Here is a 24,561-nt window from a genome sequence, read left to right on the forward strand (position 1 = left end):
GCAACCGCTGATCGGCAGCCACTACATTTAGTGAAGGGAGGCAGAAACTGATAGATGCCCACGTTAACACCCGAACATGGGCTTCTATTGGAATTCTCAAGGGCATATTATCAAGCCCATTATCGCCACTTTAGCTGCAGTTTCCTGCCGCTAAAGCGGCAATAATTTAAACGCCGTTCCTTGATAATATGCCCCTAGATGTGTTGTGGCATTTTAATTGATCTGAAGGTGATGAAGCAGGTAAGAACAGGATGTGGGAGAGTTGGTTGCTAGTTAGGTGAGAAGTTGTAAGTTAGGTAATGTTACAGTTTGAGGTAAGATTTAACCTTGTAGTGTTATAATTTGTGTGTGTGTGGCTTTACTGAGCTACATTTGATATGTATGTATACATAATTTAGGTACGTATGTTGTATTATGTCTTTTCCTTTAGAAGTAATTGCATTTGTTATCATTTTGTGGGGGTTATTTGCATGAGTTTCTGTGTTTTCTTATAACAGACCTATTTCATTATATAATTTTATTTTTGGATGGTGGTTGCAGCTAATATTTTTTTAACAAGAAGAATAGGTTTTTCTTACTAACAATTTTTGGCCTTGTTTTTTGCAGGTTACATGGAGAATATATTGTATGTTTTAATATAATTTAGGTATTACAAAGTTTATATGGATTTTTAATATTGTCAAATTGGATGGATTATATAATCTTTAAAATAGGTTTTGTGTTTTTTGGGATCTGTTGATAATGTTTTTTAAACATTTTAATTTACATTTTGATATTTTCCTGTTGACGGAGGACTTCTGCAAGAAAACTATGAGTATGATTTCGTTATTATTCATTGTTGATTGGGATTATTGTTTTGAAATGTAACATTTAAAAAAAATATGTCTTTGTTTTTTTTATTTTATATGATTCCTTGAGGTTATTTTTTTATTGATCTGTGTGGTGTTTATTACCTTGTATTTGTTTAATATTTCTAGGAATTAGCAGAGTGTAGGGTCGGTTTTTGCAAGTGTTCCTTGGAGGGAATTGCGCTACACTTTAACCTTGTTTTCCACCATGGAATTTTTAACTTGGGTTGGCGTCTGCATCACTAATTGGTTTCAGTGACTGTTAGAACTGGGATTTCTGGTTGGCTAAGGCTTACGCCAAACCCAGGCAGAAACCACCATTCTAGGCAGGGCATGGGAGTCACATGCCAAGATAACCCCTGCTCACCCCCTTGGTAGCTTGGCACGAGCAGACAGGCTTATCCCGGAGGCAATGTGTAAAGCATTTGCGCACGCACACAACAGCAACAACATCCTAGGCACACCACAAAAGGAACTCCACACAAGGTTATATAAAAATAACTTTTGTATTGTAAAAACACATCAGATAGTAATCACACAATATACATTGTGCCAACTGGCACGGGCAATATTCACAAGGGATTATTTACATCAGGACAGGGCCACGTGGGCCACGGTCAGAATCAGCACTTAGTAGAACTAGCACTTAGAATAACTGTAACACAAACTGACAATTGTAGAACACCACCAGTATCTACTGGTAAAGGTAGGTACACACTATGCAATACTAATAACCATAGGCCTAGATCACGCATGGACACATAACCTCTCTAGTATAACATACTAGGCAAAGCAAACTTCTAAGCATGAGCACATTTAGAAGTATAACACAAGCATAAAGGCAAAGCACATTACGCATAATCACAGTTAGGCCTAACCAGTAAAAATACAGTAGGCAATCTCCTCACTAGTCTAAACACATTAGACTCTGCCTCCTAAGAATAAATCACATTTAGGGGCGTAACTCACAGTGAAGTAAACTCTCACTAACATAAACCTACATAGGTAAAATAACCTCATAATCATAGTAACATCACATTGCGCAAAAATCACATTAGGCAATTACCATTCTAAACATAGTAAAATGACACTGCGCAAAAGTCACATTAGGGCCTTGCACCCTACCCACATACCAGCCCCCTGGCCAACTGGCCATCTCAAGAAGGGGCTCAAATGCCCTGTGTCCAGAATGTCAGGGCGCGCTGCCACACAGTGCCAGTCAGGGGTGCGCCACCGGCGCAAACCTAAACGTTGCAGCTGCCCACTACTTGCTGGGCAGCTGGGTACAGTAACAGGGCCTAAACGTTGCAGCTGGCACTAAGTGCTGTGCAGCTGTAGAAGGCCTGGCACCTCCGTGCCATCTCCGTCCCACACAGGGACATTGGCGCCTAAATGGTGCAGCTGCCCACTATTTGCTGGGCAGCTGGGATAAAACTGTGACGTGGGCTCTTCCTGGCCCTTAGGCGCAAAAACTGCGCAAAACTGAGCCATCTGGCCATGAAAATAACAGGTCCCCTCAAACACTGGGGACAGGACACAGGCCCTCAAAACCAATGGCCACAGCGTGGGAGCCCCTAAGGCTCTAGACATAAAGCAGGCTCATCGTTGGAGCCCTCTGGCTCTGGAACCTTTATGCACCAATGGTCAGAGCCACACATGGGCTCAGCAAGACACTAATAACGCACATGGCCCCCTGGAGCACTCAGGCTCCCAAAATAACAAGCAAATGCCCCCGTCGTTGGAGTCCCGCTCGAGGGACTCGAAATCATCAACTGCCCAGGAGCCTCACAGGGCTCTAAATCAAATATGCCAATCTGGGGGGAGCAGCCCGCTGTCCACCGGGGCCGCTCTCCCTCACCAAATAGCCCCACAATAACGATAGCGCTACTGGGGGGGGGGCACTGGCAATGTGCCCCAACAACCCCCTCCCCCAGAAGGCAGAAGGAGCCCTAGAAAGTCCTCCATCATCCAGGGCATCCAGGCATTCAGGGGCTGGGCAGCCCCAAGGGAGGCAAGCCTTCCCCTGGTTGATTCAAGTCAGGAAAAACAAGAACATTTTCAGAGTGTCACAGCACCCTTTTTATACCCAAAACCCTTTGTCTAGCAGTGTGTAGGCAGTGTGAGAACCAACAGCTAAAACTGGTTATGGGGAACTCCTTTCACTGGCCAGGCTAGGGACATCAGACGCACCACAGGGGGTGGAGCCAGCTTTGTGGAGGGAAAACCCAGCCCTATTCAGGTCCCAGGTGTACCCCTCCCTCACATCATCATGCTAATCTCACACTCACCACTGGGCAGACCCATCCAGACTCCTGGAGCCAGACTCCAGCCAATCACGTGCCAGCACACTCACTACACACGCACACCCATGTCTAGAAGTGGCACTTCCACACTAGACACATTCACGCTGCACACATCATTGCGCAGCATTCAATCTCACGAGTTCGCACATACATAACTCGACCCTGCACTCCCCACACATCAGGAACTACCATGGTCACACATATTCCCCATGCATTCCTATGGGAGGGCAGGTCACTCACCACACACACAGAGAGCCTACGCACTATACACTGTACTACAGTGAAAAAGTGCGCAGAGGCCTAAAATCACCAACACCAGGTTACAGAAATAGGCTAGGAAAAAGCAAAAAGTTTCGGGGTGAAACTGCCAAAAAGGGCCAGGTCGAACAGTGACCAATCCAAGTGGCTTCAAAACAGTCCATTAGTGGAAATAGTTTGTGTTTGTTTGTCGGTAGAATGTAGATTCTAATATTATCTCAAATAGTTTTTTTTATATCCATGATGGACATTAGCTTAAATGATTTTTGTGATTGTGCATCAATATAGGTTAGTTAAATGGTACTTGGTTCCATAAATTTCAACCCTATGATGGACATTATCTAAAACAATTAGCTTTTTTATTTTTATAAACAACTTCAGGCTTTGTGGCAGAATCTATGCTGTGTTGATTTTTGTGATTGTTCATCCATATAGTTCAGTTAAATGGTACTTGGTTCATTGTACGGCTGTGTGTGGGAAGACTGTGGATATCATGGCAAATATATAATTTTGCTTTTGTGGCTTTTAATTGTTAGTTTTGTTTTCTTTAATACTTTTTAAGAGTGTGTTGTATGTTGCATTTTTATTGTTTTGCAGCAGTGTATACACCAATGAAACGTGTGTTATGATGCTGGATATGTTTTGTATGTGTCTGTGGAAAGGGCAAGGGACAAGGTTTAAACGGCGAATCAATCATTCATTTTTGCACTTTGTTAGGATTATTATTTAGTATTCGTAGAACAGAAATAAATATTTTTTCATTGTTTTCATAGTCATTAAGAACTCTTGGTTTGCGTGAATTACTTTGACTTGTTCAAGGTTTTCAATTTTTGGTCTGCCCTGGGTGCTCTTGGGTTATGCCTTGCTGCTACCCTGGTTCTTGTAGTCAGTAGTTCTAGGTTTACTACCACTGGGAGTTGTCCTGTGGCTTCCTTGGAGCTGGTGGAATTAAGTCTATAAGTGATGCTGCTGTTGGTGGGTGGGATTTAAGGCTTGCTTCTCTTAAGTCCATGGAATATTTCAAACTTGCAGTTCTGTGATGTTAAGGAGTGGTTGTGTTCCCTCACACTTTAGACAATATCTTCTTTGGTGGTGGCTCTATCATAGCATGTATTGGTAAAATAGTTAGAGCATTTCCAATGTGGTCTTTAATTAGATGTGCTATCTTTACTCAAGGAGTGTCCTCCTATTTCTTAAGAGAGGATTTCCCTTTTTATGAAATGGTATATGTTGCAGTTTCTGACCTTTTAACTATAGGTCATAGGAATTTATTACAGACAACTTTTATCTTGATCAAACCCCTTAAACCCACTGAATCTACACTGAGAAATGAAGTTGATATCAGTAGAGAATTTGGAACTGTAAACAGTGCTCACTTAACGGAGAGACTTTATTCTAAACAGCACTGGGGCATATTATCAAGAACGCAGTTAAAATTATTGCCGCTTTAGCGGCAAGAAACTGCCTCATATAGCAATGTTTAGAAGCAAAAAAACAACTTTTATAATGGTCAAGAATCTACAAAAACATGTCTAGTAAGGGTGATTTAATTTAAAACTGTAAAATGGTAGTCCATAACTATGCACAATTAATTGTTAGTAAACCTCCCAAAATGGTTGGACAGTAGCTGGACCAAGGTGCAATTTGCCTCAGGAGTTGTGGAAAGGCACACAACCTTGTGAGTTTGAGGGCATTCACACACTCCTCCCTGACATTTCACAATAAATCCCTTTCCTTTCCAAGGTGGCAAGGAACATCGAACATCGAACACCTCAAAACTTTATGGAGGTGTAGGGGATGGGGTTTCTCCAGAAGAAAAAGTAAAAATAAAGGAAATGCAAAACGTTCCGGTGTGTACAGGTCCACAATAGGGGAATAGCCTTTTAAAAAAAATGTCACATGATATTCCCACTAGTATGCCTTGAAACCTGTAATAGTTGCAGCTTGTTTAGCATAATACTAGGCTCTTACGAATAATCAAGAAATGTTAAATGGACAGATGTAATCAATGATACCCTTAAGCTGGCTGGAGTTTACCAGCATTTGTTGATTCCTTTGGTTGTTATGACTATGATATAACTGAATCTACAGACAGTAACTTTCTTCTTTCTCATAATGAGTTCTTTTCAACATTTAGACAAATCTTTTTATCACAAGCCAAAAGTAAAACTAGTTTGAATTTATTCTGCCCATGGTTTAACAAAAAGTGCAGAAAGGCTAAGATGGGATTTCTTGAGGCTGTGTAAAAAGCCACTCAAATTTAACTGACTGCAGCTAGGAAATTATATAAGTGCACATTGGGGATCAGCAGGAAGGAGTGGGAAGACTCCCAGTGGGCTGAACTCTCAGAATCCTTAAAAAATAAAGATACCCAAACATTTTGGAAAATAAATGCGGCAGGAAGTCAATTTCGCTCCAACCCGATTCATTTGTTACACCTGAGAAGTAGGCTCACTATCCTCCCTTTATAAAGTGTGCAATACACTTAATCTGACCAATTTGAGTGACTTTGAGCAAGGTCACCAGTGCTCCTTATGCTCCTAGGTGACTAACAACATACACAATATGTGCACTTTCTCTTTAAAAAAGAATGAGGCTGTTTTTCAGCTAGTAAAGAGAGGGAAGGCTCCAGGGCCTGATTGTATTCAAGGTGATCTTATCCTCTCTGAACCGGAGATCTGGAATCCATATATTAATACTCTAATGAATCTTGTCGCTAGGCAACAAGAACTGAGATGTGACGCAGGGCATTAATTGTCCCTATTTCCAAGAAGGGTTCAAGAGACAAACCTGAAAATTATAGGCCGAATAGCCTTATAGATATTCCTCAAAAGATCTTTGCCAGGCATGTCCTCTTTCGACTTTAGGCTTGGATGGAAGAACACTAGATCTTTCCTAAATTCCAAGCTGGATTTCAAGAGAAAATTAGCACTCTGGATCAGGTATTTCATTTGTCGATCATCTTATGGAAGTATACATACCCTTTACACAGCCTTCAGAGATTTGCAGGCCACTTTTGATTTAGTTCCCAGGATGTCCCTTGTGGAATATCCTTAAGCAATATGATATCCCTAAAGATCTTCAATCAATTTTTATAAAATTACATATGAGTACTTTTGCACAAGTAAGGTGGGATAACCAAGGAGACTTCACAAATAGATTTCCCATAGACCGTGGTTTAGACAAGGGTGCATATTAGTCCCTAGTCTATTTAGCTTATATATATATAAATGGGCTGGTGGATTGGCTGAATAGGTGTCAACATGATGCTCCAAAATTTAGCAAAGGTCAGCACCCTGATGCAGGTGTTTGCTGATGACACCCTTATCATTTCACATACCCCCCTGAGTCTCCAGGTATTACTGGGTGAATATCAAAAACTTTGTGAAATAAGAGGTCTCAAAAAAAATGGAGGGAAACAAAATGTATGGTCCTTAATCCCCACCGTCCATTTAAAGGCAAGATGAATGTTGATGGCACTCCAATTGAGCGTGTTAGAAGTTTTGATTATTTAGGTTTGAGGTTATCTATCAGTCATAATAAAAAAATATAGATGTGCTTCCAGTAAGGCATTGTCCTGGGTATCAGAGATATATAGAGGCGTTGTATAGAGGTGATGTTTTTTATGGGGCTAAAATTAGTGCCCTTTGTGATATCAGCCCTCACTTCACACGAAAAATAATTTTCTTATAGTTGTTCTCAATTCACAAAGTACTACACCAATGACTTCTTGGAAGGGGACGTACAATTAAAGAGGGCTAATCACACTGTCCACCTAAGGATTATACAATTTTGGATTAGAGTCTGGTCCACACCTGAATTAGCCTCATGCAGGATAGTGCTGAAAGAACTGATTGCATTAGACACACATTGTTCCACACCTTGGGTAAAGGTAGTTAAGGATCTTTGTAGTGGGTTACATATGTTTAAAAAGTGGGAAAACCCAGAAAATCTGGGCATTAATATGACTGCTCCGGTCAAGAGGAATTACTGGGAGCATGTTGTAACTCAAACCTGGCTGAGTGGTTGACCAGAGGGCATAGTAGATAGAATAGGAGTCCTATATGGATAAGATGACCCCCCATAACACTAAAACATTATATTTTCATTTTAAAATTGGTATTCTTTCTATTAATTCACTGTCTACAAAAAATTGAATGGGTAAATGGTCCTGAGGACAAGTCTCCTTTCTGTTCCTCAGTTAAGGAAACTGAGGCCTATACTTTATATTGTTGTCCAAAATATCTCTTACTCTGCTCAAAGTGGATTATTCCAATTTGTTGTATTCAAGAATGTAATCATTGTACTGTTGCACAACATATTTTTAGATCTGATACACATGAGCAAATAGTGTTTGCCTTCTTGAGATACTTAAATCGAGCTAGGCATCTAAGAGCAAGCTGTCTCACTAATACCCAACTGATTGACTAATTTTATCGATGTGGAGTTTTAGGTTAATACTAATGAAGTTTTGTTTTTTGTGAAACTAATGTTTTTCTTTTCAATTGTTAACCTCAAATTGATTTAGTTCTTTATCTCAAAGGTTTTATTATGAGCACTACCTCTTATGTATTATTAACAATGGTTTTTAACTACCATGGGATGTTTTCATTTTTTAAGAAGGTTGTACATAATAGTGCTATAATCTGTACAGCCATTGATTAGAGTTTCTTTATTGTTTAAAGTTGGGCTGCACAGTGACAAATAGTATCAATCGGCCATGGTATAAAAACATTTAGGTCATTAAAGCAAATCTGAGAATTAGAACTTTTTATCTAGGTTGGTTTATTTAATAATCAAATGTGTATAGATTACTTTTTGAACAAGCACAATGTATATGTTGTGTTGCTTCTGCAGTTTATTTGTGGATATTTTATATATGTGATTCTAAGAATGTACTTTTTTGGTTATATATTTGTAACCAAAATAAAGTTATACTACTACTGGAAAATGTTTTTGAGTTGCAATATGTAATAAATATACACCCTTCAATCATGGAAATTCTACCTGCGAAGATTTACTACTGCTTTTTCTTAATTAAGTCCCCAATATTCACGTTTTGGAAAATGTTAACTGTTTACTATAAGAATAATACTTACAATTAGGAACTAGGCCCATTAAAATGCATATAATTGAGCTTCACAAAGATTAAAAATAAAAATAGACATTTGCTTTAATGTACATGCACACATTGCTTTATTACTCATTCAGTTTTTAAATTGATTTTAATTACTGAGGCTGTGACTATGATGATATAAACATTCTGAGACAGAGGAAAGAAGAGTACTCACTATCAATTCAGGAAATAACCCATTCCAAAGAAAATCGTCTCTTATTGCATGCTGTTCTTTTTCCCTTTGCAACTGTTTAATCAAATATTCAAAACATTCATATGCACATGAAGGAGGTAACTGGTGTTCACAGCAAAAATCCAGTAAGGAATTTCAAGAGTCGTGAAGCATGAGTTTTGCAAAGTGTATAACTGAAAAAAAAATGTTTTAAGCACCACCTTCAAATTCTGGTTAAGACATACACCTACATGAACACAATAAAATCAATGAGCCCGTTAGCCGGTCAGAGAGGCCTCATAATCCTTTGAGCACAGCATTTCTGCAGTCTGGATTATGCTGTTGGTTTCCGACAACCTTTCCATGTTGGCCTTTCCGACATGGAACGGCTGTTTGGAAAGCAAAGTTGCGGGCCCCTAACAGTGCCCCCTTCCCCACTAGTCCCCCTTTCCCCCAGCCCTCCACATCTGTGCTTGGAGGGCACCTATGGTGCCCCCTGAATATCCCTGTGGCAGGCACTGTGAGGTACCTGCTACAGGGTGCAAGCATTTTAACTAATTACTATTTCTCAATGAGAGCTTGTGCTGCGGGCGGTTCCTGAAATGGGAGTTTGCAACCACACCATGTGCGGTCACATCCAAATAATGCATTCAGAACTGCCGACCTGAAGTCGGTCGATTCTCAATCTGCATCGGTGTTGGTCGGAGGCAACTTCGACTGACATATTAATAAGGGCCATAATATTCATTTATATAGCAGTGTTGAGTGAATGCTAGTTTTATTGTACACTAATAGATTAAAAGAAGAGTAATTATCCAACTGGACAGTGAAACAGAATAATCTATCGTAATAAACTGCCATTTGATTACTTCAGAAATGTGTTCACAGAGCAGCAAATTGTTTTCTATTCATTTCCAAATGCATGACTTAATTCTCAAATTACCCTTAATTTTGCATTTTGCAGTTTGAATATTCTCTCACTTTCATTATTTTTGAAGAGTTGATTCGTTGTAAGAAAGATAAGAGGGAAGGCATATTGTGTGAGGTTTAGTAGGATCCAACAACAATTGAACATTGAAGAACATAAAAGACTGACAATTTTAGTGATATTTCTTGACGTTCTCTAAAGCAATCAAATTATTAAACTGTCTAGGAGTGGACACTATATTTTCTAAGCAGGTACAAAATGTAACATTTTCATCTCAATGGAAAGTTTAGGAAAACTCAGCTTTTCCTAGATTTTATGTTATATTGCCCTTAACATAATTTTATGTACCCACTTTTCATTCACAACATTTTCTTAAGAGTATACAAACAATGGCAGCTGGCCTTATTTCTTGTTATTATATGCATAGGAGAGGGGTGGATCAGACGGGAAATGTGTGGGATCAGGAGAGAAATTCCATGAGTGATCTGCCAAAATGCAGAGTGCATATAGATAATCTGTCTGCAACGGAATGCTATTTAGAGGAAAACTTGACAATGGATACAAGTTTACAGAAAAACATACAGTTGGCAAGCATATTTATTTTGGGTTTATAATTTTTGATGTAAGAGCTGAAATGCACTTGCACTGCAACAATAGTTATGTAAGATGTTTTTGTGCACACCTACATTAAAATAAGGCCTTGCTAAAAAGTTGCTAAGAGTTATCTCTTTCTGCAACCTCTTCTGCTTGGGTGCATTTGCGGATCATTTAAGTTGGATCTTAAATACAAATCTACAGGTGCTGCTGCAACAACATTTGCTATTGATACCTGCCTTCAGTTGTAAAAAAGTTAAAAAACGAGGATTTGCCAACATGTACTTCCTTTGAAGATAGGAATTCTAAATATACATACAAAAGGTACAAAAAAAAACATACTTCATAAACATGTATACAGAATTACGAATTCATTCACGGTGTGCCGACATGCTGAGTAGTGGTACCTTGGGCTAGGTTAATTCCACCAGTCATTTCAAATGCATAAGGCACATCACCTTCCCCCACCGCAGAGCTGAGACATCTTTCAGCCAGCTGAAGTGGGATATCCTTTATGTCCCTCTAGATTTATTCATTTAATAGAGGGTACCTCATTAGGACCCTCACCTTAGAATTTCCATCAAGACCCCCCTCAGGGGTTGCCTCCTAACTGCCCTATTCGGGGGTTGTGTGTCCATGACACCTTCCCACAACAGATTTCTGCACCCTTGTTGACTTGAACTGATGACTGACGCTTAGACGTTTGGATTTACATACATTTGGATTTTATATTTCATCACAGCTGTACTGATTCAATCATAGCTCCAGTTTAAAATCTAGTCCAATACGCTGTAGAATTTTTTCATCATATCTTTTCGCTAGTTTCACTTCCACTGTTTATATGTTTTCACAAGCATACCATATTCACTATTTCAATTTAATACACAATCTTAAAAATATGGTCCAGGCTGCAATTAGATTTTTGCATATTTGATCTGGGTGTCCTTTTCTGACAATATTATTTTATTAAAATATATTCTTGGGACCATTTTTCCTATCATTTTGTGTGTATTATAATTAAGTTATTTCACTAACTTTATTCCATTATTGATTCTGGTCAAGACATTGTTACATATTTCTACATGACTACATAAATCATTCCAGATTAGCCCTGTTGCCTTAAGGCAGAAATACTGTTCATGTACAGCTCTGTCTGCTTTTAGTGTGGTAGTTCCTTGAAGGCACAGCTCAGCACCATGATCACTGATCTTAATGGGAGTGATATCTCTTCAACAGGAAGACTGCCTCTGCTCAGATATCAATGCAGGAGGGTAGTTCTAAAGTAGGGACCCAGCCATTAGACAGCAGGGATGGTTTGGGGGGATCAGCTCCTTAGGCATAGCCAATTGCTACTCTTCACTGATGAGTCATACACTTATTCTGCTCCCCATTGAAGGGTGACTGGAGATGAACCCCCAATCCAGCCACCACATTGTATGGAAAAGAAAATGCACTAGGCACCAGGGATATTAGCTATGAACAAAGAATGTGGTGGGGACCGACCCAGAAAGGCATTAGCCTACAACCCCATCTAGGGAGCCCAAACAGTTTTTCAGCACCTGGGAGGCAGTTTGGGGATATTAGCCGGAATCTGTCCTCTGCAAAGAAGTAGAAAGCACAATAGACACCAAAGAACCTTTTTATTAATGGGGTAGAACCGACTGATCGCAGCATGAGGCCACAACCCAACCTCAATAGCCCAACAGTCTTTTAGCCGACCTAGGGGATGGATTTGGAAGAATTACCCTCAATCTGCTCACCCCAAGGGAACAGAAAGTCCTATAGACACCAAGGATTTTGTTTCAAGAATGGGGTGGAGGCTGGACTGTTGTGGCATCAGGCTGTAACCCAATCCCTAGAAACCAAAACAGTCTTTCTGCTCCCCCCAGTAATCATATTTGGTGTGGATCCTTAATCGTCCCTTCCCTGTGGTGTAGAAAGTGTAGCAAGTACATTGGGCACCGAGGACTTTTAAAAAACTGATGTGTGCCTGTCCTGGCATCGAGTAGCTGTCCCTATCCCTGAACCCAGTCTCTCTATCCCACTTGGGGTACAGAGTAGGCAATTTATTCCCCATCAATCAACACAGCATAAACTGAGAATGGTTTGAATAGTCGGGTAGATTAACATGACATAAAAGGAAACTGGTGGATCATTAAGGTCTTTTGGGCAGCCCTCATTGTGGTGCTCACTCAAGGTTTTGCTGATAGGAATACTCACATCCCAGGGTATGAAACCGTATCCTTATAAAGTACACACTGTCAATTCATCACATTGACAGGATTCCCCTACCAATCGAATGGTGTTACCCTGCTCAGCCTGTTTTAATCATCAGCATTGTAATTCATAAGCAATATAAATATCTTACAATTATTTCATCTTTGTTTTTTTAGTTGGGTCTGAATCACAGCTTAATTTCGTAATTCCACTCATACTAACTCATTCCTGCCACCATCAAAAATATTGCTCTGGGTGGAATTTTTTTAATTAACGATCTTTAAACATTTCATTGTTCAATACACATATTTAATGTAAATAGTAAGCATGCCATGGTATTTTTATTCTAACAATTATATGCCATTGAAAAATATTGTAAATAATGTTTCATTTTTATTTTATATTGAAATATATATCAGTCAGTCAAAAAGCTTTATTATCGGTTAAAAACGATAAAAGCACATATATACAGAATTTAGGATAAAAACATACCATTATACAACAATACAATGCACTCAAGATAGCGGACAATACTCCTAAAATGGTTTAAGATACAATATTGAAAACATGGCAAGATCCTATACATTTAAAACAAAACAAAAAGAGGAAAAATAAGTCGATCCCTGCACGTATTAGTATTAGAAATTCCTTTTTTATTACAGTGATTACGCTAGCGCAGTTTGAACAGTTTGTCATTTTTTAATTTTTTGGCGCCTCTTGCGCACCACATAGAAAAAAGGTATCTGGAAATTGCAAACACGATCAGGGGGTGGTGTCATATTTTAGTATTCTAAATGCCTCCCTATAATCCCAGAGACCCCTGGACTTACATAGTTGGATGATCCATTTAGCTCTGGCCTTAGAGTAGAAAGGGCAGAAGGGCAGAACGTGCTGATCCGTCTCTTTACTACTTTCACACCCTGGGCAAGAACTCGGTACGTGGGAAGCGTTTGACCACTTTTTTGTCACAGCCCTCACTGGGAGTATTCCATGTCTTTGCCAGTAAGGGCTGGATATCATCTAGGAATTTCTCAAATTGATAATTATCCTTGACCTCCAAATATCTATTGGTCAGCCTACCCAGAGATGGATTTGATGGTATAGGGTCCATTAGATATTGCTTGAGTACAATGACCAACGCCCTCTTGGTGGCCAGGGCACAAGTTTCCTCGGGAAAGAGCCACATGTCTCCCCTACCCAGTGCGTGGCAGAGCTGCTTAACATGTTTTAACCAGGGAATTTTTGCACACCCCTTATGGTCAATAATCCCCTTAGGTCCTCTCTATAGCTTAGGAGCTCTGGAGTAGACCAGAGTCACCTCCAGTACAGCAGAGGGTGATTTGAGATAACCTCCTGTATGGGGACAAAACCCAAATCTAACGGTAAAGGGGTCAAGGGTGTGCTCTGGGGAAGTCTCAATAGGCGCCTAATGAAACTATTCTCGGTGGTGGACAGGGAGGTGGCGCTAACGTGTCCCCATAGCTCTACTCCATAGAGCGCCCCACCTCTCGCCTGAGCTTTGTAAATTTCTACTGGCGGTCCCAAGGATTTAAATGAGCACTCATTATAAACCTTTAGAATACCGCCAGAGGCTTGGGCCAACTTCATATTTGCCATGACCATATGCGACCCCCATTCCATCTTGTCGTTTAGTGTTACCCCTAGGTAGTCGAAAGTGGAGACTCTTTCCAACGCCGAGCCATCTAAGTGAGGGTGGGGGCAGTTGGATGATTTTGCGTTGAAAACCATATATTTGGTTTTAGAGAGGTTGATCTACAGGTTTCTAGATCTACAGAAGGAGCAGAACGCCTCCAGTGTTCGCTGTATACCCATAGAAGATTTTGATAGCAAAAGGGTATCATCAGCGAACATCAGGGCTGGTATCTTGCGGGCTGCTAAACTAGGAGAATCTAAATCCCTCGTTCCCATTAGATGTTCAATCAATCCATTGAGGAGCAAGGAAAAGAGCGTTGGGGCCAGCACGCACCCCTGCCTCACACCATTTTCCACAGGAAAGGGAGCCGAAAGCTCCCCATTCCTCCCATACCTCACCCTTGCAAAAGTGCCTTGATGCAGACGTTCAAACAGTTGGCACAGATATACTGGGGCACCCATCTCTAACAATATCGCCCAGAGCTTGTCCCTCTGTACCAAGTCAAATGCTGATAGAAGATTTACAAAGATCAGGTAAAGACTACCAGCCCCCATGGTCACCGTCTTCCAGTAGACCAGCTGAAGTCTAAACAGTTGGTCGGTGGTAGAGACCTTAGCATGAAAGCCCGCTTGGAGGGAGGTTAGGATGTGATGTTCGTTCATCCAGCTCTGCAACCTCATTAGTAAGAGGCGGGCAAACAGTTTCTGCAAGACATCGATGAGACTAATAGGGTGGTAGTTAGCCGGGTCGAGTGGGGAAGCCTTTTTATGGATGGGGATGATCTCTGCACCCAGCCAGGTTGGGGGGATCTCCATACCATGAGGGATGGCATTAAAGTATAGCCAAATATAAGGGACCCATACCTTACTGCTCACTCAAAAATAGATCTCCAGGAATCCTATCCAGACCCGGTGCCTTCCCTGAAGACAAGCTTTTCAGGGCCGCCTGGATTTCCAGCATAGTGCAGGGTTGATAATCGGAATCCTTTGCATCCGATAATACTAGAGCAAGTGAACTCTTCATTGGAGGAACTAGGTCTGCTGAGGATGCGGTGTCAGTGTGGAAAAAGAGAGGCTTAAAGTGGGCTATCCAGACCTCTTCACTCAGGTTAGGTATTATAGCGAATGACCCCTCTGACAAGCCTGTTCTAACTAGGTTCCAGAAGGCCCTGTAGTCACGTCCGTCCAGGGCTTCTTTTATGCTTTCCCATCTTAGAGCCTCCCATTCCGACTTGGACTTGGACTTTTATAAGTATATCTAGCCACTCTAATGCTCAGCACAGAACCGTTTTAACCTCCCTAACAAGTGCACGTTTAGCCGCCCTACAGGTTTTGTTAAACCTTTGGGCCTGGTTTTTGGGCCGTGGCCTCTTGTTAACTGTGGTATAAAAATATTCGGCCACAGTAGAAAAAAGATTAGTGTGGATATGCTCGAGCACCTGGAAATAGGAAAGATCATAGTTGTCAACCGGGAGTTCGAAAGCCTCTGCTAGGGAGCAGGCAGCGTGTTGATATAGCTCAGCTATTTTATCGGAAGCTAATGCAAACTTGGCCCACCTAATACGTCTGCCACCCGCCGCTGTGATTAGATTCGAGCCAGCGAAAGTCTCCAGCGCCCTCCATTCATGTTGGTGTCCCAGTATGTATTTTAATTCTAGTGACAGAAGATTGTGGTCACTATCTACCCTTTGAATTACAGTGAAGGCCCTCATTTGGGACCAAAATTCTACATGGACCGTAATATAGTCAATGGTTGTGCTTTTCCCCACTCTGTTATAGGTGCTCTTACCTGGGACATCAGGAGGGAGTCTGCCGTTACAGGCTCAGAGGGAGTGAGTTACTAAAAGCTTATTGATCTGCAGGACCAAAGGCGCTAAGCGCTTTGCCGGGTACATGGAGCACTCATGAATGTGCCAAATAGAATCCTCATCTAAAGTTACAGATGGGATCCCAGCCAGGGGTTCAAAATGACAATTAAAATCACCCCAATAATTCTATGTATCGGTGAGGGAAATGAAGAGAGAAGTTCATCAAGAGCCTCTAACATTGATAACCCCAACAAGTGTGGAATAGGGCGCAAATAAATGTTAAAAACCACCACCGTCGAACCATCCAAATATTTAAGTACAATACAGAGAATATCCGAGGAGTGGGAATAGATTACAAGCACAAATCGTACTTGTCCACAAACTCACTCTATTCTGGATTGGATAGCTTAGAACCTAGCCCTGCTAAGTTCCAGGACCCTATTAGAGATCTGCGGGATTCCGCCCTTACGGGACTAGCTATAGTGGGTGAGAGCACATTAGAAGAGGAGGTTCCTGTATGGATATCCGGCTCCATTCCGTCTGCTAAAAGGCTAGTGTTTAAACTTAAACTTAATGGGGTCGTTGTCATTCCATCCTCCTTAGCCCCAAAAGCCATCTGGGATAGACCCTCCTCAGCTCTCGCGCCCTCCTCCACAGGACACCTGGCTACATTGGAGACCATTTCGATGGGCATTGGTTGGTAAAGTAGTCAATCCACATTATTCAAGGCACTAAATCTGTTGACTACAGGTATATTATATTCTAACTCGTGTCCACCATGGTGGAAGTAAGTTGGTCCAAGGCCACCAGGTGCTAAATCCCATGAGTAGAAATACCCCAGGGGGAGAGGATTGATTGAACCCGGATTACAAGAACCTCCCTACTCGAGGATGTGATTGACCACTCCGGGATCCCTGAAATTACCAATCACACAGTCCCCTCCAATATCTTTGGGTTTAGTCCCCAGCCAGCTAACTCTTCTAGCAAATAAGATTTCCCCCTGGCCTGATCTCATTAATGGTCTGTATCTGTTCAGCCAGAAAATAATGTTGTTCTTCAGCTCGGGGAATGTTTCGCCTCGCTCACCTGACAGCAAAGGAACTCCTGTTAAAACCACCACATACCGAGAGGCCTCAGGTGGTAGGTGGGGGCAAGGTGGTGATTGTTGAATTCCATTGCCGGAAGGTTTCATAGCAGGGTTTCGTGGCGCCAGGCCCCGGTCTGGCCGCTACTTACTAATGGCTTTTGGAGTAAGAGATGGGTCTCGAGGGATCAGGCTAGCTGTGTCTGGGTGCACCCTAGGTGGAATAACAGGACCGGGAACGGTAGTGTCAGGGGTACTTTTACGCATATTTTTTGGAGCCGATCCCTGTGCTAGGTTGTCAGATCGAGGACCTTCATTTAAGCTATGACCTTGGGTTGCCTAATTGGTATTGCCTAAGACCACTTTCACAGTGTTATTCCCAGTAGGGGTGGGTAGCTGTTATCCTCCTCCACTCTTGTTGTTTATCAATGAAACTACTTTATCAATTCTACTCATCAAGATTTTGAAATGAGATTTGATGAGTTGTTCCATTTGGGCTTGGAAATCAATTAATAAATGAGTAGCCCAGACCGGAGGTGCTAGAGTGGAAAAGAGGGGACCTGACTCTACCTGTGAAGAATCTAGGGCAGATATAGTTCTCTTGGATACTTTTTAAGTGATTTTGTTTCTTAGTTCTGGTGCGAGCCTTAGAAGCCTTTTTAGCTGCCTGGGGAACTATAGACGGTGCAATATTAATAGGAGAGCTAGCATCTGGCACAATCTGCGCGCATGGAAGCTCAGCAAAAGAAGACACTAGCATCGAGTCGGGAGAATTAACAGTGGCTAAAGATACATTCTCGGTTGGTAAAGAGGGGGGCATAGCAGGTGTAAGTGAGAGACGTCTTTCAGTATTCTCTATAGCCGATGCAACCACCCCTATTCTTTTTTGTAACATTTTGTCGATAGCTGTTAAACTCGGGACTGGAGTTGTTAAGGCTGCTTTTTGCCTTGTAAGAGGTCGAGAGATTGGGGGATTAGTTTTGCCCATGGTGCTCAGCGTGGGATTCTTGGAGATTTAAATTTACAGAACACAAATTAACAATTCAAAATAAATTAAGAAAAACAAACTGGTCACTAAAAGATAATAAGGCTCTAAAACACAATTTCAATAGTCAATGTAAAAATGTCACATTAGAGACTATCTTTGACTGAATAATATAGTGATTACCACAACAAAAGGGCCCAGTCCAGTCACTGCCCGTCTAGCCAAAAAGGGTGGCCATGCTTGGCCTCCTTCGGCCACAGTCGGCCCGCCCTTTACCCGGGCTTAGCCCGGCGCCACCCACGCCCGTCCCGCGACGTAGGAGCTCCAACATTGTTTTAGGCGCCACCTGGCGCGAAACGGGCTTCTGTGCGGCATCCAGCCGCAAGGACCCCTGGGAGATGTAGTCTTCCCCCTCGACGGCCGCGCACCAAGTCAAAAAAGGGCAGTGGAAGTGGGGGAGACCAGCGCTATGTGTCCTTGCGCCTCAGCGGTTCTTCCTCAGCGCCCAGATATGCCCCCAAAGGACTGTGGCCAGCAAGCAACAGGGGACCAGGTAAGAGTTTGATGCACCCGCTCCATCGCAGCTCTGACGTTGTTTTAGGCACCACCTTGCGCGAAACGGGCTTCTGGGCGGCGTCCAGCCGCAAGAACCCCTGGGAGACGTAGTCTCCCCCCTCGATGGCCGTGCACCAGGTCAAAAAAGGGCAGCGGCAGAGGGGGAGACCGGCGCTATGTGTCCTTGCGCCTCAGCGGTTCTTCCTCAGCGCCCAGATATGCCCCCAAAGGACTATGGCCAGCAAGCAACAGGGAACCAGGTAAGAGTTTGAAGCATGTGCTCCACTGCAGCTCCGACGTTGTTTTAGGCGCCACCTGGTGCGAAACGGGCTTCTGGGTGGCGTCCAGCCACAAGGAACCCTGGGAGATGTAGTCTCCCCCCTCGAAGGCCATGCACTAGGTCAAAAAAGGGCAGCGGGGGAGACCGGCGCTATGTGTACTTGCGCCTCATCGGTTCTTCAGCAGCGCCCAGATATGCCCCCAAAGGACTATGGCCAGCAAGCAACAGGGGACCAGGTAAGAGTTTGAAGCACCCGATCCACTGCAGCTCCGACATTGTTTTAGGCGCCACCTGGCGCGAAACGGCTTCTGGGCGGCGTCCAGCCGCAAGGACCCCTGGGAGATGTAGTCTCCCCCCTCAACGGCCGTGCACCAAGGCCAAAAAAGGGCAGCGGCAGAGGGGGAGACCGGCGCTATGTGTCCTTGCGCCTCAGCGGTTCTTCCTCAGTGCCCAGATATGCCCCCAAAGGACTATGGCCAGCAAGCAACAGGGGACCAGGTTAAATAAAACACTTTATTTATTTTCTATATATTTTCCCATGGAAAAACGCCTCCACTGTGGAAGTGATCTCCACTTACACGTACCAAGTAGTAACTTTACATCTGTACATTTAGGCGTAGCTATCTCCCCTTGATCTAAGGAGCATAGTTATGTAAGTCTACACTTCGTTTTAAAATGGTGAATAACACAAATATATAGACTCACACCTAGCTCCAGGAGTAGATGTACACATACGTACATTAATACATTTAATTTTACCTTTGTGAATATGTCCCTAAGTTTATGAAGAAGGAATATACAACCAGACAAGTAAAATGAAATAAAGTAAATGAACCATTATCAGCAGGCTACTTCAATCTGTTTGACATTTTTTTCATGCCATCAGCTGCGAACACTTTTACCTAAGTAGAAAACATCCAACCAATTACACTTCTTGAAGATTGTGCAGGTATGGTGCAGTCATCGTAATATAATTTACTTTTAGCTAGCAGACGATTTAACACAATCAGCATTTAACATTAGCAGATTGTATGTAGCAGAAATCAAAGAATACGAACGATTTATACATTAGTACTTGCTCTATGTACTTAAAACTCCCGGAACTGCAATTTAAACAGAACATGATTTAGAAAGCAATTTTGTATATAAGTGTACATTTTTTACAGTCCATTTGACTGATTCTATTTTGTATGCTTTCAATAATGCCAGTCCTTTTCTAAAAACATAGATTGAAAGAAAGTTTGTGTCCTTTGCTTTTCTTGTCTAATTGCCTAAAGTAGCCACAGTGTTTCTCCTGTAATGTTGCAACGGCCAGCTCCTATAACATCTTTGCCTATAAAGCATATTTTCCTGTGCCTGTTACACTGTAATGTTGCCTCATCTCCCTTATAGCAACAGCTGTACTTCCTCAGAGTGCCATTTCTCTGCATTGCCCTCACCGTTACTGGTATACCGCATGCTCTCAAAATGTGGCATAATTGCCACTTCCACTATTGCTAATCACCTGTCTGGTACATCTACTTACCAGACCTATAGGGCACACCTCAATGTTGTCAGATGACTGCAAAAAAACAACGGATCAATATTTGGAAAGGTTGGTTAAGAATAACACAAACTGATCAGTCACTCAATGTGCACCTATCATAGATGCACCTGCTCTAGCCACCAGATAGATCACCCATGGTTGATGAGGTTGCAGCCCTGGCCTCGTGAAAGTGAGTGACAGTGAGTGTTAGTGACTGAGTATGAATGAGTGTGAGGGACTATTACAAAGTGTGGTGGAGTGAGAGGGAATGTGAGTGAGAATGAATGGGAGTAGGAGAGCGAGACAAAGGGTGACACAGAGTGACAGTGAGTGTATCTGTGAGTGAGAATGAGTGAGCCAGCGTGAGAAGAAAGGAGACTGACTGAGAAAGTAAATGTGATTGAGAAAGTATGAGTGTGTGAGAATACAAAAGTGAGTGCAAGAAAGTTAGTGAGCAAATAATGAGTGTCAGTGAATGTAAATGAGAGTTTGTGAGAATGCGGGGCCTCATTTATGAGAAATGACGCATCGCTGCGTGAAAGCAGCGATGCGTCACTTCTAAGTGCGCACTCCTTGCGACATACCTGATGCGTCATATTTAATGTATGGCGCATCATGTCGCAAGGAGTTACAGATACGTCAGTATTTCTGACATATCTGTAAGCGTAAAAGTGACGCATTGCTGGAGTGTGTCACAAAAGTGACGCAACTCCAGCAATGCTTCCTTTCACATGGGGCAAGCCCCATGTGAAAGGGCTTGCATCAGTCTTACGCCTGCTGAGAGGCAGGCGCAAGATTTTGACGCAACAGTGTCCTAGAAGTGAGGCAGTGAAATCTCATAGATTTCACTGCGTCACTTCTAAGAAGCTTTTTGCGGGGAAACGCCCCCCCTGCATACATTATACCTGACGCAGGTATAATGTAGCGCAGGTTTACAAAGTGACGCATCTGCTTAGATGCGTCACTTTGTAAATAGAGCGCAACAGGAGGCATGTTTACGCCGCCGATGCATCACAAAAAGTGACGCATTGGAAGCGCAAAACTGATGCAAGGCTTCATAAATGAGGCCCCTGGTATCTTTGTGAATCTGCCTTTACAGCTTGGGCACCCGTGGGAAAATGATGCTATTGAAAATATTAGCATAGCAGGCCCATGTGACCAAATACTGACAATGGCACTCTAGAGGTAATACATGACACATTGACGGTAATTCTTAGCATAATTTGCATCCATTAAACTTTTTTAGAACTTTTACATTACAGGAAATTCTTAGCATATCGGGCATCCATGGCAAAATGCTGGCTCTTGCACTAGAGGTAATCCTTGGCATAAGGGAGGACAACCATAAGAAAGGGGGCAACCATGACACAATACTGCCCAAGACATATTTGACAATATTTCTGACATGAGGGTATTTATTTGGCATAACTGGCATATTAATGTAATTATTGGCACAGTTGCATATCAGTGGCATCCATGACAAAAGGCTATGGAATTGATTTCTGACACCTGGTGGCTCCCGTCGACTGTTTTAAAAACAAATGGGGTTACTTCCTGGGAAATATCACGTTTCCTTGACTTGGCACACCATGAAAGGACTTGAATATTAAATTAGTGCACTTATAAAACCTTTGGCTTTTTTGCATATTTGTGTGAACATGGCATTTAAAATAGACCATTTGACACATTTTTTCAAACCTTCCTCAGTGGTTAGGACCCCCGTATTCCATTACAAGATGTTGGGATTGTATTCACTCACTATAATTACATCCCACCACCTTTTGATATTTTGATATTTATGGGTATTTGTAGAGCGCAGACATTCGCTCCGGAAGGAGCATCTTGGCGCTGAGTTAGCATGCAGCGAGTACGGGAGAGATGGTACATGGTGAGAAAGCTAAAACTAGATAGCTGCCAGTACAGAGGCGTCTGATTGTTGGTAGATCCATGTCTTTAGGAGTTTTCTAAAGGTGCTCTCTTTGTCAGTTAATCTAAGCTTGACAGGTAGATTATTCCATGCCCTAGCTGCCAGGACGGTAAAGGTTTTCCCGCCCCTGGTTTTATACTTAAATCTTGGGATGGTAATAAGATTAGTACCAGAGGATCTCAGACATCGTGAGGGGTTGTAATGTATGAAGCGCTTTGCGAAGTAATGGGGTCCTGAGTTTTTCATAGTTTTAAAAACAGTAAGGAGAAGTTTGAAAAGAATCCTTTTGTGTAATGGTAGCCAATGGAGAGTGTTCAGCGCCATTGAAGCTGATGACCTTCTGGGAAGTCCCAGCACCAATCTAGCAGCTGCATGTTGTATGCTTTGCAGCTTTTTAAGGGTGGACTTTTTCACTCCCGCCATTAAACCATTACAGTAATCAAGTCGGGAGAGTATCAAAGCTACCGTGACTGATTATCGAGCTGCAATGGGGAGGAGATCAAAAAAAATTTTTAAAGACTTAATGAGTCCAAAACACTGTCCGCCAGTGATCCTGACGTGGTCATCGAAAGAAAGGGATGAATCGAATTGCACGCCCAGGTTCCGTGCTGAATGTACAGCGCTGGGTGGGGCCTCAGATCCTGTGGGCCACCAGTCCTTCGGGCAGATGGATAGATCTTTGCTCAGCGGTATGATTTCGGTCTTGGCACTATTGCATCTTAAATGATTGTTGTTGAGCCACTGAAAAACATCAGAGAGACAGTTTTGGAAACGCAGATCTGCGTTCGTACACTTTTTGTCGATCGTAACGACAAGTTGTGTGTCGTCAGCGTATGACGTGACGAGGATCCCATGAGATTCTATCACAGCGAGAAGGGGGGCCATATAGATGTTAAAAAAGAGAGGACTTAATATGGACCCCTGGGGCACTCCTGATGTTATAGGTTTCTCGCTGGAAAGATAGGGACCCAAGGACACAGTTTGGGACCTATTAGATAGGAAAGATTTAACCCACGCCAAAACTGTGTCTGTCACCTTCAAAGATCATCTGTCCCTTCTGAACAATTCTAAAGAATGATTAAAATAAAACACGGGTGTCAAAGGGGCCTGGTGCATTGCCTAAGTAAAACACGTTTGACGCCCAAAGAGAGACTTCTAAAAGACAAAAATGTAGAAAGAATAAACATCTCTCATAGAAATAAAAGGAACTCAATGCCCTTTTCCCAAGCAACATCTGGTTGTTGTTCAATTACACAAAAAGGATTATTGATAACCAGCAACATTCGAAGCAAAATAACTTGGAAGAATTAGATGACAAACAGATATATACTTGCATTAGTCCTAGTCAAAAGTTTGTATTTTTTTTGCTTACTATGGGTCGGATGTAGGTAAAATCAAATTTGCGAGTCCTTAATAGCGAATTTCACCGATTCGCTATTAAGGACTCGCACAATTGAATGTAGGTAGGAATCGCTATAATATTAGCGATTCCTTAATATTCCTTAATAACGAATCACAAATTGAGATTCGTTAATAAGGAAAACCTACCCATTCATTCCTATGGGCTAGGAGGCCTATAGGAGGGAATGGGAAGATATTCAATATTTGCGATTCGGTATTAAAGAATCGCAAATAGCAGGGGATACTTCAAGGGTGCCATGGTGTCAAAAGGACTCTCTGTTGCACCCCTGAAATGTGGATGTGTGCACATGTGAGGCATATACATGCCCTCAGGGCATGAATGTGTGCCACATGGCACTTTAAAAAAAGCAAAAAAGTGCTTTTTTAAAGGAAATTGCTAATTACCACCAACTTGAAGTTGGTGGTAATTAGCGATTCCTTAAGGCTAAAGTGCTTTCTTTTGTGCTACTTACATTGCATTTAAGGAATCGCAATTTCCGGTACATTAAATGCAAGAGCAAAATAAGGATTCGCAATGTTGCGATTCCTTATTTTGCTAGTAGGTTTAAACTCACTTACATTGCTCTCTGCCAAATACCGATCGCAAACGCTGAAATTCTGCTAATTTCAGCATTAGCGATCAGTATTTGACCATCTACATCTGGACCTATATGTTTTATTTGCTTAGCAAAGTTTATCTCGAAAAAGTAAAATGTGAAGCCAGCATACTGCTCTGTGATAATAAGGGTTTATATGAAATTGCCCAATACACAGAAGTCACAATCTCCCTAAGTGCCTGGCAGCACTAGTTTTTCCACTTAACTGATGCAAAATGAAGAGGAATATTTACAAGGACGGAGTTAAAATTATCGCCGCTTTAGCAGCAAGAAACTGCAGCTAAAACAGT

This window comes from Lissotriton helveticus, chromosome 12, assembly GCF_964261635.1.
Source record: "Lissotriton helveticus chromosome 12, aLisHel1.1, whole genome shotgun sequence".
Classification (NCBI taxonomy): Eukaryota; Metazoa; Chordata; class Amphibia; order Caudata; family Salamandridae; genus Lissotriton; species Lissotriton helveticus.